The sequence below is a fragment of the Muntiacus reevesi genome, chromosome 2 (genome assembly GCF_963930625.1).
Source record: "Muntiacus reevesi chromosome 2, mMunRee1.1, whole genome shotgun sequence".
Lineage (NCBI taxonomy): Eukaryota > Metazoa > Chordata > Mammalia > Artiodactyla > Cervidae > Muntiacus > Muntiacus reevesi.
Window position 1 is genome coordinate 108,716,407 of NC_089250.1, and position 14,826 is coordinate 108,731,232.

The 14,826-nt window shown below is 39.8% G+C and overlaps 1 protein-coding gene across 22 annotated transcripts in view; it reads right to left on the reverse strand.

Annotated features, from left to right (window-relative positions):
• Positions 1–14,826, reverse strand: part of USP54 (ubiquitin specific peptidase 54) — a 118,163-nt gene that overhangs the window by 77,219 nt on the left and 26,118 nt on the right. For 3 of the 22 annotated variants that reach the window (XM_065922586.1, XM_065922585.1, XM_065922590.1), the window contains one exon: positions 1,432–1,557. The exons of 17 other annotated variants lie outside the window; for them this stretch is intronic. The gene's annotated coding sequence lies outside the window, so the exon portion shown is untranslated. Of the gene's footprint in view, positions 1–1,431; positions 1,558–2,691; positions 2,760–14,826 lie in introns of all 22 variants that reach the window. 2 more of the 22 variants (XM_065922589.1, XM_065922592.1) reach the window with 1 other exon arrangement.

Consider the following 14,826-nt stretch of genomic DNA (forward strand, 5'->3'; position numbering starts at 1 on the left):
CCACTGATAATACAAATATTCAAAGTGAATGGACAAGATAACTCACTTTGACAAAAATAAGGCTGAAAATGCCACTGAAATGGCACATCCACAAAAGTCAGAGTACAAGTTTTATGTTTGGGTAGAAAGACAGAACAGATGAAGAGGCAGCCTGAAATGATACTTGCTGGGCACACCCTTTGCTAAACAACTACAAACATTCCCCCACACGTCTGTAGAAATCCTTCCTGTTGCTTTTTGGGCAAATTTCCCCAGAGTACTCACTCAAAAGCTGACTTAAAATCATCTGTTTGATAAACAATTTTGACTGTGCTCAGGGTGCAAAGAAAGCAAACTACTAATGAACTTTTGATAAGTGAAAAGGGGGACAGAGGAAAGGGGAAGAATGGGCAAGTATTTACCTTCATTAAAGAGGCTTAAGTGCGACTCCTGAGTCGGTGACCTGAACTATGAACAGGGGAAAAGGGAAACATGACAGCACAATACTAACGTTTTGAGAAAGGATATAATCCTTTGTACCAATTCATTTTCTTTCCTTAAACAAGAGTTTAAATGTCCAGTTCACAGTAAAAAAAAGCAGATGATCAATAAAGATAGGAAAAATGTCCTATCTCATTCATAATTAGAAAGAAAATGAAGTCGCCCAGTCGTGTCCACCTCTTTGTGACCCCATGGACTGTAGCTCCTCCGTTCATGGGATTTCTCTAGGCAAGAATACTGGAGTGGGTTGCCATTTCCTTCTCTGGGATTCATAATTAAGGAAATGCAAAATAAAAATACTATCACCTTTCATATCTCACAATGCCAAATATTTAAAACTTGGGTGAATCCAAGTGAGGGTGAGGAAAAGGATAAATTCTCATTCACTCCTGGTGGAAGTAAAATTAATTTGGTGGTATTTCTTAATTTAAAATGCTTATATCCTTTGTTTCAGCAATTCAAATTCTAAAAACTTATCCTATAGTTTGCAAAGATAATATAAAAATACATTACAGCTACACTGTTTGTAATAAGTAAAAACTAAAGGTCTGTCATTAGGGGATTGGTTAAATTATGGTAAGTCTTATTTGGAAATACTTACAGATGAAATAATAGGTATGGAATTTACTTCAAAATAATTATAGGTCATCTTGGGAGAAGCAGAGGAAGAGCTCTTGGCCTTAGCGCCATCTTTTGAAAAACCTCTGCGCCATGAGAGCGAAGTGGAGGAAGAAGCGAATGCGCAGGTTGAAGCGCGAAAGAAGAAAGATGAGGCAGAGGTCCAAGTAAACTTGTACACCCATGGAAGCCACAGAAGCAGAAACAAGGGAAGCCAGAGGCCAGGGACGCTGGTACAAATTGTGGACTGCATGCCTACTATCTAGAACTTCTCAATGGATCTGGAACATCTATGGCCATTCTGATCGCCTTGACCACCTTTGAGAGACCTACCTTGCTCGTATCAAAGCCGTCCCTTTTGGTCCTTTGCCCTGGACCTGTGATAACTATGGACTAGTTCTCTTCTCAGTTGTGGCTGAATGTAACGTGTACAATAAATCATCTCTTTTGCTGTCTTAGCTGAAGAAAAAAAAAGCAGGGGAAGAGTAAACAAAACCACAACTGACCATGTACTTAATAGTTCACAAAGCTGGTGATGGGTACAAGTGGACTCAACACTCTTCTCCTTACTTCTATATATGTTCAAAATTTTGCATAATAAAATTATACAAACATATTAAACAATCTCACTGAAGGGGTAGTGGATAAAAGTACTGACCTAAATAACCCTGGAAATGACTAGAGTTTGTAAGCCTAAAGACATAAGGAGCTGTATATTACCACTACATTCCAGCTAGTAGAGCACATTCCCACAGGTATACAGGTTAACAATTCTGAAGACACTATACATGTATACTGGAGTTGAATAAGTAAGTAAATGAATGGAAGATGGTAGAAGTTTTCCCACTTTTGGAATGGGAAGATACAGATAAGGGGGAAAAGGCTAAAATTATCCATGTGGTAATGGATTAGATTTGAAGAATGAACTTGTGATTAGCTTATTAAAGACACAGATGGGGGACTCCCCTGGCAATCCAGTGACTAAGATTCTGTGCTTTCAAAGCAGAGGATGGGGTCTGATCCCTGGTAGAGGAACTAAGACCCCACGTGCGGAGTGGCATGGCCAAGAAATTTTTTAAATAAAATAAAGATACAGATGGTTACATCTAGAAATATTTATAGATATGTATATATGTATACACCCATATGGGCTTCCCAGCAAAAGAATCCACCTGCCAATGCAGGAGACACAAGAGACAAGAGTTAAACCCCTGGGTTGGGAACATCCCCTGGAGTAGGAAATGGCAACCCACTCCAGTATTCTTGCCTGGAGAATCCCATGGACAGAGAAGCCTGGTGGGCTATAGTCCATGGGGTCGCAAAGAATCAAACTCGACTGAGCACAAGCACATACACCCATATATTTATTTGCTCTATCAGCTGAGAATGCTTAGAATCAATGACATCCCAGTTGCAACAAGCACATCTAGACCTTAGTCGTCATTTTTTTTTTTCTCTCTTAACTTTTTGGCCACGCCATGGGCAGGATGTGTGATCTTGGTTCCCCAACTAGGAATCAAACCAATGCTCCCTGCAGGGGAAGCTCAGAGCCTTAACCACTGGACCACTAGGGAAGTCCTACAGACTTAATACCTTGGTTTCAAAAACCGTTCTCCAATAAAAGAATCCAAGGTTCCTTGGAGAAATGACTGATTTTAGGTCTGGAAGAGAAAACACATGAGATGAGCCTAGAGCATCTTGTAATGTCCAAAAGTAAGGAAATGCTAAATACAAAAAGAAAACAAAAATCCTAAATTGACAGAGGCATATCAAAGGGACACAGGAGACAACCAAAGGAGTTCCCAATGGCCAAATCTGAAACAATTGGGCGGGGGGGGGGGCGGAAATTAGTACTGGATTAACCCAAAGTATAAAATAAACACCTATGAGTCCACACTGATATAAAGAAAAGTACTCCTGGGGAATTCCTGGTGGTCCAGTGGTTAGAACTCCATGCTTTTACTGTTGAGGGCCTGGGTTCAATCCCTGGTCAGGAAACTAAGACCTCACCTACCGAGACTAGGAAAAAAAAATGAAAAAAGAAATTTTAAAAAGAAAAAAATGTACTCCAAAGAGTACAGTATGGAGGTGTGATGCTGAAGCAGGGAAACCCTGAGCTCACATTCTCCCACCAGAATATTGGAATGGGTAGCCTTTCCTTTCTCCAAGGGATCTTCCCAACCCAGGGATCAAACCCAGGTCTCCTGCATTGAAGGCAAATTCTTTACCAACTGAGCTATCAGGGAAGCCCCCTTCTCCCACAGGCACATCAAAATTACAACAATTTACAGAGTATCTATGAGAATGACCTGAATACTGGCAAAAATATCTTCCATAACTAAAAGTATAACTAAGGAACCACAACAGACAGGTAGAAGGCGCAGAGATGCAGTAAAGATACTCTCTCCAGTGGGCAATATACAAAACGGAGGATAATCACAGTTGCGGAGGTTTTCCCTAAGAAACGAGAGTTCTGAGCCCCACATTGGGCTCCTCAGTTGGGGTCCTGCACCAGGAAGATGAGTCCCCAGAACATCTGGCTGTGAAGGCTAGAGGAGCTTGCAAAGGAAAGAGCCAGAAGTTGTAGAAACAGAGATTCTACTCTTGACATGCAAAAAAAAATCTCACATGCTCTGAATTCCAGTACAGGGGCAGTAATTTGAAGGAAGCCTGGGTCAGACAACTTGCTGATCCTGGAGAGTCTTCTGCAAAGGTCGGAAGATAACTGGAGCTCATCCTGGAAACACAAACACTGGCAATAGCCACTTTTTTGGAGTTTGTTCTACCACAAGGATACTAGTGTTAACAATTATCATTTTGGAGTTCTCTCTCTATCCTTTGGGCTTCCCTGATAGCTCAATTGGTAAAGAATCCACCTGCAATGCAGGAGACCCCGGTTCAATTCCTGGGTTGAGAGGTCCACTGGAGAAGGGATAGGCTATCCACTCCAGTATTCTCGGGCTTCCCTTACAACTCAGCTGGTAAAGCAGCCTCCTGCAATGCAGAGACCTGGGTTCGATCCCTGGGTTGGGAAGATCCCCTAAGGAAGAGAAAGGCTACCCACTCCAGTATTTTGGGCTGGAGAATTCCATGGACTGTATAGTCCATGGGGTTGCAAAGAGTCAGACACAACTGAGCCACTTTCACTTCACTTCACTCTATCCTTTACACTGGAGGCTTACTTACCCACCAGCAGACTGACACCAGCCCCAGAACCCAGCCTCGCCCACCAGTGAGCCAAAAGCAGCACTGGGACACCCTGAGCCACACAGCCAGACATTTCAAGACACAGCCCTGCCCATACCAGCAGGCCAGCACCAGACAAGGGAACCCTGGACCATGTAGCCAGCCACGCCAGGATTCAGTCCTGTCCACCACTGGGCTGGCAGCCAACTAAGCCTGTAGCCAGACCCACCTACTGGCTACAGCAGTCAGCCAACCACAACTATACAATGGCCCCACGCAGCCCACACAGGGGATACCCCTAGGGCATACAGCCCAGTGACCAGAGTTTGCTGCTGGGCCTCATAGGAAGTCTCCTATAGAAGGTCATTTCTCCAAGGTTAGGAAACTTAAACAACCTACCTAATAACAGAAATAAACAGAGAATTAGGCAAAATAAGAAGACAGAGGAATATGTTCTAAACAAGGAACAGGATAAAACCTCAGAAAAGGAACTAAATGGAGCAGAGATAAGCAATCTACCCAATAATGAGTTCCAGGTAAAGATCAAAACAAATCTCAACAAACTTAAAAGATTCAAATCATATCAAGCATCTTTACAGACCACAATGAGACTAGAAATTAACTAAGGGGTGGGGTGAGGGGAACACATACAAACATGTGGAGGCTAAACAATAGACTCCTCTGTCCATGAGAATTCCCAGACAAGAATATTGGAGTGCATTGCCATTTCCTTCTCCAGGGGATTTTCCCAACCCAGGGATCAAACTCAAGTCTCCTGCATTGGAAGGCAGTTTCTTTACTTCTGAGCCACCTGGGAGGCCCAAAAAACCCATGCGTCGCTGAAGAAATCAAGGAAGGGACTTCTCTGGTGGTCCAGTGGTTAAGACACTGTGCTTCCAACCAGAGGGCGAGGGTTAAATCCCTGGTTGGGGAACTAAGAACCCTCACGCTGTGGGGCAACTTAGCCTCCAAGAGCCCACAATTAGAAAACTGTGAAATGCAACAAAAGATCCTGGGTGCAGCAACAAAGATCCTGCACACTGCAACTAAGACCCGATGCAGCCAGAAATGAAGGAAGGAAGAGTTCCAGGAAAGCTCAATTTTTAAAAATACATAAGTAAAATAAAATATGACACAAATGAACTCATCTATAAAATGGGACTCACAGACATTGAGAACAGACTATGGTTGGCAAGGGGGTGAAGGGGTGGTAGAAGAATGAACTGGGAGTTTGGGGTTAGCAGATGCAAGTTATTACATACAGGACAGATAAACAACAAGGTCCTACTGTATAGCAAAGCGAACTATATTCAATATCCTGAGATAAACCATAATGGAAAAGAATTTTTTAAGTATATACATAACTGAATCACTGTTGTACAGTAAAATTAACACAACATTGTAAGTCAACTATACTTCAATTAAAGAAAAGAAAAGGTTGCTACCTGAGGAACTGCTGAATTTATCTTTTTATTTTTTTTATTTTTTTTTTTTTTTTCTCGACAATTTTGGAATTTCTTATTGGAAAAAAGAAAAAAAAAAAAAGAAAGGAAAAAAGAAACCCCACAAAACAAAAGCATAGTATACGCGGTTTCCCGGAGGCCGCTGGGAAGCTGAATTTATCTTTTTAAATTGCAAATTTCATTTTTCTTTCTTAAAATATTGATTTATTTATTTTTGGCCACATGGCATGTGGGATTTTAATTCCCCAACCAGGGATCAAACCACAAGCATGCAATCTTATCACTGGACCACCAGGGAAGTCCCTGATGAATTTACTTTAAAAAGAGAAATTTCCTTTTTTATTATGTAAATTTGATATCTACAGAAAAGTATAAAATACTCAAATAAGAGCAAATGAAGATGAATGAAGCAAAAAGAAATGAAGACTATTTATTTGATCTCAAAGCAACTCTACAAAGAAATTTTGAACCTCCCATCTACTCATGAGTTATTTCTTAAATATTTTAGTTCATTAAATACTTACTGAGCATCTATTACAGGCTTCCCTGATAGCTCAGTTGGTAAAGAATCCACCTGCAATGCAGGAGACCCGGGTTCCAATTCCTGGGTCGAGAAGATCCCCTGGAGAAGGGATAGGCTACCCACTCCAGTATTCATGGGCTTCACTTGTAGCTCAGCTGGTAAAGAATACACCTACAATTTGGGAGACCTAGGTTCAATCCCCGGGTTTGGAAGATCCCCTGGAGAAGGGAAAGGCTACTCACTCCAGTATCCTGGCCTGGAAAATTCCAAGCCAGATATAGTGCTAGTGTTAGAAATGCAAATATGACTAAAATCAGAGGACCTTCTAAATGATCACTGTCTAATGAGAGAAAAAAATAACTATAACCTTGGAAAGTAATATCTGAACTGGGTTTTAATACAGTTGTATAATAAGAATCTAATTTTTGTCTCTGGTTCTTGACAGGGAAGCTTCTAAACCTTTGGAATTTCTCAAATGATCTGAGTATCTCTGCTATTCATGTTGGGCCCTTCCAGTCACACTGAATTGATACTAACCAGGTGACTCACAGTGGGGCCCTTGATAGTTTCAGGATAGGGACTGGCAGTACTGGAAAGCCCAAGTACTGTGTGGTTAGGAGGTTGGGGCTTTGAGTCACATGATCTCAGACAGACCTCTGGGAAATAGAGGGAGGCTGGAGACTGAGTTCAATCACACAGGCCAATGATTCAATCAATCATATCTACATAACGGAGTCCCAGTAAGAACTTTGAACACTGAGTTGGTGAGCTTCCCTGGTTGATAACACTCATCCATGTGTGGGAAGGGTGACACATCCTGAGGATACAGAAGCTTTGCTTTGGGGATCCTCCCAGACTTATCCTATGTATCTCTTCCTTTTGCTGGTTCAAATTTGTAACTTTTCACTATAATAAAACTGTAATCAGGAATTCCCTGGTGGTCCAGTGGTTAGGATTCAACACTTTCACTGCCAGAGCCCAGGATCAATCCCTAGTTGGGGAACTAAGATCCTACAAGCTGCATGGCATAGCCAAAACAAAAACAAACTATAATCATAAGTATAGCATTTTCATGAGTTCTGTGAGTTGCTCCACCAAATGATCAAACCTGAGAGAATCAGGGGAACTCCTGAATTTATAGCTGATTGATCAGAGATGCACGTATCCTGGAGACTCCTGAACTTGCACTTGGAGTCCAAAGTTCAGATAGTCTCGTGAGAAACTGTGCCCTTAACATGAGAACATTAAGCTAATTCTGGTTAGTTAATGTCAGAACTGTATTGCAAATACCCAAGAGGAATTCACTTAAAATAAGAATTTACAAAGTTATTCATCACAAAGGATAGCACACATCAATAGAATGGAACATGAATCAACCATGAAAAAATCATGTTGTAGATAAATATTTATTGAAATGGAGATATAATCACCATTCTTTTTATCTCCAGCTCCAATCTCTTCCCCTGAGGTCCAGACTTGTATGTTCAACTTCCTACTGAACATAACCCCCTGAATGTCTACTAGGTATTTCAAACCTAACACACCCCAAAGAAAAAAATCTTGATTCTTACCATATATACCCCAATCAGCTCCTCCACATTCTTCCCTATCATAGCAAAAAGCTCTACCATTCACTCACTTGTTTAGGGCAAAACTGGAGTCATGCTTGACTCCTTTCTTTCCTGACACCTCACTTTTTCAGTTTAGTTGCTCAGTCGTGTCCATGGACTGTAGTCTACGAGGCTCCTCTGTCCATGGGATTTCCAAGCAAGAGGACTGGAGTGGGCGGCCATTTCCTTCTCCAGGGGATCTCCTCACTAGTCCATCAGCAAATCTTATTGATGTTACTCTCAAAACATATCCCTTCTTACAACCTACACTGCTATCATCCTAGACAAAGTCAGCTATGTTTATTGCATAGAATACTGCAATAGCCAGTATGTACTGTCCTTGCTTCCATTACAATCACTTCTTCACACAGCAACCAGAATAATCTTTTTAAAAAAATATTATTATTCCACATAAAACACTCCAATGAGTTCCCATTACACTCTGAATGAAATCCAGATTTCTAATCTTATTTATTTATTTACTTATTTATTTGGCTGCTTCCAGTCTTAGTTGCAGCATGTGGGATCTTTTGTTATGGTCTGAGGAAGACTCTATAGTGGCGGCATGTGGGATCTTAGATCCCCAATTAGAGATCCAATCAGCATTCCCTGCATTTCAAGGGACTTTTAACCACTGGACCACCCGGGAAGCCCATGGATCCTTAATCTTAAATCCCTCATGATTTAGTCCCTACTTTTCTCAACAATTTCATCTTTACTGCTCTCTGCCAAACCCCATCATTACTCAGAAAATGACAAGCTAGTTCCCATCTCAAGGCTTTTCCATTGCGAAATCTCTCTCCATTGAATGCCCATTCCCCAGCTCTTTGCATAGGCTACTATTTTACTTCAGTCAGGTCTCTGCTCGGGCTTCCCTGGTGATCCAGTGACTATAAGCATTTACCTGCTAATTCAGGAGACATGGCTTCGATCCCCGGTCTAAAAAGACCCCCACATGCCTCGGGGCAGCTAAGCCCATAGGCCACAACTACTGAGCCCAAACTCTGGAGTCTGTGCGCTGCAACTATTGAAGCCAGCACGCCCTAGAGTCTGTGCTCTGCAACAAGAGAAGCCAGTGCACCACAACTAGAGACTAGCCTCCACTCACTGCAACTAGAAAAAGCCCACATGTGGCAACCAGGACCTAGCACAGACAAAAATAAATAAATAAAAATTTTAAATGTTAATAATTATATATTTTTATGTATATTTAAATATAGTTATTACATTTATAATTGTATATAACTATATACTTCATATGTATAAATGATATATAACTGAATTACTTTGCTGTACACCAGAAACACATTATAAATCAATTTATTGAACTATACTTCAGTAAAATTAATTAAAATTGCCAACTACCAATAAAATCATTATTTACTGTTAAAAAGTGTACTAAATTAAAATAATGAAATAAAATTATCAAACACCTATCTCCTTACCCTGCTTTTTTTTTTTTAAATTGTTATTTATCACTATCAGGCATTTCTCATTATCTGCCTTTCCCGTTAGAACATAAGCTCCATAAGGCAGGGACTTTGTTTATCTTACTTGTCACTGTATCTTCAGAGAGTCCCTTGGACAGCAAGGAGATCAAACAACTCAGTCTTAAAGGAAATCAACCCTGAATACTCATTGGAAGGACTGATGCTGAAGCCGAAGCTCCAATACTTTGGCCACCTGTTGTGAACAGCCGATTCATTGGAAAAGACCCTGATGATGGGAAAGATTGAAGGTAGAAGGAGAAGGGGGCAACAGAAGATGAGATGGTTGGGTGGCATCACTGACTCAATGGATATGAACTTGGGCAAACTCCAGGAGACGGTGGGACAGGGAAGCCTGTAATGCTGCAGTCCACAGGGTCACAAAGAGTCGGATACAACTTGGTGACTGAACAACAACAACAAATCTTCAGTCTAGTACACTATGTAGACACATAGTGGGCATTACATAAGTAAATAAATAACCATAAATAACTTGCTGAAAGAATAAATGGTTAGAATGTTAGGTGAAAAGGGCAGGTTATAACAGGATTTTCAGAACTGTTCATTTTTATAAAATTAAGCAAAATGGAAAAGAAAAGCTACTACACACACAGAGTCAATCCTTATTACATGGATTCCTCATAGGTAAATTTTCCTACTCACTAAAATTCATGTGTAACCTCAAAATCAAGATCTGCAACATTTTCACGGTCATTCATGGACATGTGAATGCACAGATGGTGAAAAATTTGAGTTGCCTGATGTGTACATTACCAGTTGAGGTCCAAGGCTAGGGAGATATGCAGTCTTCTGGCTTCAGATTTCAAACTATAAACAAGTGTCCTTTTAGTGGTTTATTTAGTGCAATATTTTTCACATTTTTGTGCTTTTGGTCGGTGATCTCACTGTTTATCTTTTTTTTTTATTTCACTGTTTAAAATGACTCCCGAGTGTAGTGCAGAAGTGCTGTCCAGTGTTTCTAAGTGCAAGAATGCTGTGATGGGCCTTCTAAAGAATACATGTGTTAGATAAGGTTCATTCAGGCATAAATTACAGTGCTATTTACCATGAGTTCAATGCTAATGAATCAATAATATATACTAAATAATGTGTCTTAACAAAAACACACATAAAACAAGGTTACATTTTGATTAGTTAACAAAAATGCAACCAGCAGCTCATAGGACTATAACCTTGTATTTCCCCTAGGAGCAATAATTCAGTATTCATTAATTCAGCACTTGCAGTGATACTATAGAACATGTTACCACAAATAAGGAAAGTGTGTGTGTATTTGTGTATGCAAAATTAAAAGGGCACAGAGATTATATATCATTATGTGTGCGTGCTCAGTCGTTTCAGTAACGTCCAACTCTTTGCAACCTCATGGACTGTAACCTGCCAGGCTCCTCTGTTCACTGGATTCTCCAGGCAAGAATACTGAAGTGGGTTGCCATTTCCACCTCCAGGGGATCTTCCTGAACCAGGGATCAAACCCGAGCTTCGTGCTTCTTCTGCACTGCAGGCAGATTCTTCACCGCTGAGCCACCAGGGAAGCCCCATATACCATTATACCATAGTGTTAATAATATAGTTATTGCAAGTATAATCTTTGGGTGTGAAGATTATAAGGTATTTACTTCTTAATTTTTTCCTTATTTGTATTTTCTATTTTTTTACAATAAAAAGATTTTTGTTAGAAGAAAAAAACTGAGTCATTGCTAATATTTTAAAATAAGAATTGTATCAGTAAACATTTCATGGTAGCCAAAGGAATATAAAAACAGGATAAGAACAGTAATAATTAATCAATAACTAAAAGTGTAAATTTATAGCTCTCCTCTGAACTTTTTAACCTAGATCTTCTAAATGAAGCCTCATATATGCAAATACACATGTAATCCTATACACTTCTTGAGTAGTGATTAACAGACTAGTCAAATACTAACAGTTTGAAACTCACCCGTAAATAATCACAAAATCTTAGAGTGGAAATAACCTTTAGAGAGCATACAGTTAAGTTTTTAACCTAATGCAAGAAACTTTTTTATAATCCTTTTTACTAAGTGGTCACCCACCTCCTATCAGAATATGTTCAAGAATGGAAATCACATTATCCTATACAGCCATACATTTTAATTTCCAACCACTGCTCTTAGTTTAATCTCTGATCAAAAACAGATCTACTATTTCCTCTTTATACATAAATGTAAGCCTTTTGGGCTTCCCAGGTGGCGCGACTGGTAAAAAAGCCTCCTGCCAACGTGGGAGACATAAGAGACGCAGGTTCAATCCTGGGTCGAGAAGATCCCCTGAAAGAGGCATTGCAATCCATTCTAATATTCTTGCCTGGAGAATCCCCACGGACAGATGAGCCTAGTGGGCTTCAGAAAGAGTCAGACACGACTGAAGAGACTTATTAGCATGCACGCATGCAAGCCTTTCAAATTTAGAAGACAAAACTCATGCGTTCCCTTAATCATCTCTTTCCAAGCTAAACACTCTACTACAGCCATGACTCAAAGCAGTATACAACTTTATTCATCCCCTCATATAATCCCCACTCTTAGTCTATGGGCTGGATCTGGTAACTTGCTTCTAATGAACAGAATACAGCAAAGGTGATGGGATGTCATTTCTAAGGTTAGGTTATAGACTCTGACTTCCATCTTCTTCACTGTCATGGAAATCAGCTGCCATGTTGTATGGAGACTCCCACAAGGCAAGGAACTGAAGGATGCTTCAGCCAACAAGCTAGTAAAGAACTAAGGTCCTCAATCAATCAACCTGTGAGCAACTGAATCATGCCACATGAGAGGTAGACCCTGGAAAGTGATCCTCCGCCAGGTGAATCTTCACATGAAACCAAAGCCCCTGTTAACAACTTGATGACAGCCTATGAGAGATACACCTTGATACCTGACTCACAGAAACAGAGGTAACAAATATGTGTTGTTTTAAGTTGCAAAATTTTGAGGTAATTTGTTATGCAGTAATAGATAACTAGCAATTTCACATCTCATTGTAGCCTAGGAAAATTCCCATACATGTATCTTTTTTAAATAGAGGAAAACTGAAAACAATTTAAATGTTCATCAAAGGAGAACATGGGGACGGCAATGGCAACCCACTCCAGTACTCTTGCCTGGAAAATCCCAAGGACGGAGGAGCCTGGTAGGCTGCAGTCCATGGGGTCGCGAAGAGTCGGACACGACTGAGTGACTTCACTTTCACTTTTCACTTTCACGCATTGGAGAAGGAAATGGCAACCCGCTTCAGTGTTCTTGCCTGGAGAATCCCAGGGACAGGTAAGCCTGGTGGGCTGCTGTCTATGGGGTCACAGAAAGTTGGACACGACTGAAGTGACTTAGCAGCAGCAGCAAAGGAGAATGGATAAATACAATGTGATATAGTCTTAAGATTTAATACTATGTATCATTTTTTAAATGGAATAGACAAGGTAGATTTCTAAGGGGGAAAAAAGATTGATAACTTATTTACTGAATTTGAATGAATGGAGTCAAGTTTTAGATCCTATCTATGAGTCTTAGCCTACCAGCTCAATTGTTTCCGACTCTTTGTGACCCCATGGACTGTAGCCTACCAGGTTCCTCTGTTTGTGAGATTTTCCAGGCAAGAATAATGGAGTGGGTTGCCATTTCCTTCTCCAGGAGATCTTCCCAACCCAGGGATTGAACCCACGTCTCCCGCATTGTAGGCAGATGCTTTACCATCTGAGACACCAGGGAAGTCCTCTACAAGTCTTGGCATGAGATAATAGTGATCAGAACTTTGAAAACCAATCAAATGGAAAAAGCAAAGCAGGACTTCCCTGGTGGCGCAGTGGATAAGAATCCGCCTGCCAATGCAAGGGAAACGGGTTAGATCCCTGTCCAAGAAGATTCTACATGCTGCGGAGCAACTAAGCTCGTGTACCACAACTACCGAGCCTGTGCTCAGGAACAGAGAAGTCACTGCAATGAGAAGCCCACGCTTCACAACTATAGGGAAGCCCCTGCTCACTGCAACTGGACAAAGCAATGAAGATCCAGTGAAATCACAAAGAAAAACAAAAAAGCAAGGCGATTAAGTCCAAGGAAAATTAAAAGCCATGTAAGGAAAAAATTATCATCATAGTATGTAGCCCAGATTCAATATGTGTATAATATAAACAACAATGATTTCACCCACAAAATATGTAACTATGTTAAAAATATAAGGGAGAAGACATCTATGTGTTTAAAAGTGCCAACACCTCATGTACCTCATATTAAACACGTCTCATAGATTTTATAGCTTTTAAAAGTAATTGCTATAAGTATACTATTAGAAATATTTAAGACAGTTGATTGTGGTTGCCACTGTGAGAGGGGATAACTGCTAAGCTTTCTTCTATGCATATAAACTATTCAAATTTTTTTAACCATGCACATAGGTTACTTTGATAAAAAATAAGATAAACTTCCTTGTAGGGAGAGAGAAGAAAGGGCCTTTGGGTTTATCTCTATTGCTTTATTTCTAAGAGGGAAAGAAGAAAAATAAATGTTAATAGTAGTTAATTCTGAAAGGTGGGAACGTGGTATTATATATTTTTTCCATTTTAAATGGCATAAAATTTAAATAACTATTTAAAATTATTTTACAATTTCTCAATACCCAAATCCCAACAGTTTCCTACATAAATGGAATTCAGACCATTTTTGGTCTAGTCTGCCTTCCTTAGAATGCTCTCAACTTTGTCAGTGTACACTTAAACCAATATGCAAAATGTGTTTCCAAACTTGTACAAAAATATATGGAAACCAACAGTTTTGTGACCTGGATAAACTTGTAACATAGCTAAAGGCGTTTTTAGCAGCCATATTACCTAGGCAGTTACTGCTACATTTGTGATTAACCAAAATTCCCAGTTATTTTTCACATGAACCACTGCCCAACCAGCTCTTCCCTCATCCTGTTACTGTGCATTTGAGGTTTTGAATTTAAACACAGGACTTATATCTGCTAAATTTAATTTCAGTTTGACCCCATGATTTCACCTTATGGGTAGGATTTTTCAAGCTATATTCATCATCTGTCAAATTAACTATTCCTGCATCTTTGTGATACTTACATATCTGATTAACATGTTTTAAATTTTTTTTACTCTATCCAAGGTCCAAAGAAAACTCACCAGAGACTTTTCCTGATGAAATCAAGAGTCTAAGTGGGTACAGTTATTCAGTCTTTCTACACATTCAGTCAATCAACCAAACTATATTTTACTATATAACAGCTACAGATGTATCATAAAAGACTGGAAAACTGGGATTATGACTATAACTAGAATAATCTCTTGATCTAATAACCTAGTGGTTCTAAATAGAAGTAACAATTTAAGAATAGAAATAAGAAGAAATTATTTATAATAATCAAACCTATACTAAATCTTTTTGGTTAATGCTCCATATCACCTGTTT